We start from the raw sequence: 3,601 nt of genomic DNA on the forward strand, positions 1-3,601 counted from the left end.
AGAGGAAGCATTAAGTGCCTGGTTTGCTGTATGATTACTCATATTGCGCAAACCTGCAAATATATCTTGCATTGACAGGGTATTACCATTCTGGTATACATATAATTTATTGAGTGTGTCACCAGACAATTTTCTTTGGATGATAATTTTAGTCATCCACTCAGCAGTTGGGTGATCCACCTCTTTACTGAAGGAATTTAACAGTGACTCAAGCTGAAAACTAAAGGCTTGTAAAGAGTCAACTGATTGTTCTGGTGGAGATAAATCTAATAATTGGTGTACAAGGTTTATAATAGTCTTCTCATTGTTAGCACTTACTTTAGAAGGCTGGTGTGAGCAATTGTGACCATTACTTGTGTTGCTTAAGGCTTTTTGCTTAGCCTCAGCTTTAATTACAGCTTCGGCTGCTGCTGCAGCATTAGCTTTATCATTTTCTGGTTCAGATTCACTGATTATTGCACCTTCACTAAGAGTTTCATCTGCAGCTTCACTTGTTTCTCTGGGTTCTTGTGAGGAGCTAGTTAATTCATTAGCCTCCTGCATTGAATTTATAGAATCCAGGGAACATTGAGAAGAGCTGTCTGAAAATTGATCAGACTCTGTAAATAAATTACTACGTGAAGTTGTATTAGATGAGAGGTTAGAAAATGAAGGTTGAACTTCAGTGGTTGATCCTGTATAGTGATCAGTATTGATTAGAGGATTCTCCTCCCTTTGAGGTAGCTCATGTATTTTATCTGAGCTGGGTGTTTGCTCGGGTGTAGGTCTACTAAAGAACTGTTCTATCCACTCCGGAACATCTTGTGTTGCAAGCACCCTTTTATATCGGTCTAACTTGTCTTGAATGATATGTTCATATTCATCAAGATCAGATTCTGTCAGGCGTAATTTGTCTGAGTCAGTATTACTGACATGGAGTAAGTTCCTATAAGACTCGATTACAACCTTTATATGGTCATATTTTTGGTTAGCTACCCTTGTGGAACTTACTAGTCTGAAGACGTCAACTGGGTTAGTTTCTATACAGTTGTCACATTTGACAAGTAGTTTTGATAGGTGAACTTGAAGACTTCTCAAGAATCTTGCAGTCCTTTCTGGAGTAGCCAGTCTTGTGGTAAATTTGAGCCTTATAGGGCTTATATAGCTTATTGTACAGCTACAGTGTCTGCTCCTTTATGTAGAGCAGGTATAATTATTGACAGCCTGATATTTTCTTGAGGCTGATTGTAATTTACGTCATTTAGAGGTTAGCTACCTACCTAATAATAAGCAACTAAGATTTGAGTGTACCTTGGTCTCACTACAGGAGTTCCTTAGCTTAGCTCTTCAAAATCAGCCTTGGATGGGTAGTGAACTTACAGTAACACTCAAAGATGTACATAGAAATATGCAATAAATATAATTACACAATAAATGGTTAATCCAACCCTTGACAGGGTCAGCACAAGAATATATAATATATGCCACTAACTAGCTCAAGCCTAGTCGTGAGAATTTCTACTTAAGAAACTACAAATTTATTTAGTCTGTGTTTGTGTCAAATTCAGCACAATCACAGCCTAAATTCCTACCTAATAAAGGTTGGTAAGGATTATATTGTGGTGCAATAATGTGCAAATAGTTGTGCTGTATTTTTGGGTTTTTGGGATTTTATAATTTATATAATATATACACTGGTAGAAATTATGTGTATAAGAAATTAAATGAACACAAGAGAATTAATTGTGTTTGGCTAGTATTCTACTGCCGTAAATAATATTTAACTCCTGAATGTACTCCTAATTGTGGAATAAAATGTTATCAGGGTTAGTAATGATTAATTAGTATGGGATCAGCAATTTATATTAGTATACTGGATCCTAAAATGTTAATGATCCACTGACTTGAGTGAATCAGTAATTATGGATTGAATTTAGGCTATAATGGACAGTCTGCTGACAGCCGTATATTGAAATATTTGTATAGCCCAAATGGTTAACACATAACTGGTGTTAGTGAGGAATTAATATACAAGTTATGAGCTGTTGTTCCTGGTGACCTAAAGATTCTTACTTCAGTATGAAGTGTAGGCCTAAGTGTTGTGGGCAATTAACTGTGTCCCACGAGTGCTACCTTACACATAAGGTATAAGTAGCAATGAATTGGTGTGACTTAGGCTAACCTAAGTGTTACGCTGCTGGTAGACACAATTAATTAAAATGGTTAGTCTAGACTACTTCACACGGTGATTAGTTATTACTAAATAGTATGTATATTTATATTTTATGTTTATCCGGTTCGAAGGACCATAATGTGGGATATTTGGGGCTTGACTCTATTTATTTAATTATTAAAGTTATTAAATCAATTAGGAAAGACCACCCGCTTTTAAGAAAAGAGGGAAACTAATAAAAAGTGATCATTAGAATCTCCAGGAAGAACCAGTGTCTATGGCTAAATATTAGGAAGTATAATCACTTAAATAATTAATGGGCTGTATAGATAATTAACTTGAATCAAAACCTCAAACACATACATTGGGGGGTTATTGCTAGAACTTCATATATGTCTACGAACTAGTGTGGTTCGTGCACCAGTCCATTGTGTAATAACTAATCTTATGACCAAATTAAAGAAATCTATAGAAGATTATCACCAGTAATTATAAAGATCATTAGCATCAGAAATTAATCATTCAAATAAACATGGATTATCTCCAGTGTACATGATCAGTATCCAATTAGATAATATGATATAGAAATAATGAATTTCAGAATAAATAAGCGAGTACAAAAAGTCTTAGCTTTAAGACGATTTCAATGACATCAGTCACGACTCATCCTCGGGATCTCCGGAATTCCTCGTAGAAACACTTGGAGGTGAATAACACGGAGTAAGGTAACAGCTCGTTGACTCCTCACATGCGAGCTGTAATTTAAGGGATATTATGTAGCATTGAACTAGGCTACTGAAATATCTATATTCATGAAAATGGAAAACAATTTTGTTATGATACTAACATGGGATTTGTTATAGTCACGAGATCTAACGACAAGCTGCCCCGACATATACAATCTCTAATGATGCATCAAAAGGGAATTATATACTTAGCTAAGGGTACAGATTATGTTGAAGCTTGCCGAAACCGCGTCCCAAGCTCAAACTCCCACAATGTCGTACACGTGGTTGATAGCTTGGCTTGAATGTCGACGCGTTATTAATGGCCGGTCACTACAGATCACGTAGAATAATATTAACTCGTTCTATGTTGAGTACCAGGGAAATTCTTGCTGTTAAGCTCAACTTCACGTGTCTCAGACTCTGACACCACGACATTGTTGCTCAATTCCGCAACACGAGACTTCTACGCCACACACTCTGGCGTCTCGTCCACAACAACAATGGCTTCTCCTCCCTCTCCCACTAGCATCCCGCATTCGCCACAGAAATTATTTATCACGAATAATATTATTTCGTGTAATTGTGGCTGAAATGCTTTAATAAATACTGGGTTGTAATTCTAGGGAGTTAAATATTATTATTTTCTCGGCTTATGGTAGTAAACAAGAAATGGAGAAGATATTAGTTTTCTCCATGGCATTCACGCGTGACAGTAAAATTA

Source organism: Procambarus clarkii, chromosome 26 (assembly GCF_040958095.1).
Source record: "Procambarus clarkii isolate CNS0578487 chromosome 26, FALCON_Pclarkii_2.0, whole genome shotgun sequence".
Taxonomy (NCBI): Eukaryota; Metazoa; Arthropoda; class Malacostraca; order Decapoda; family Cambaridae; genus Procambarus; species Procambarus clarkii.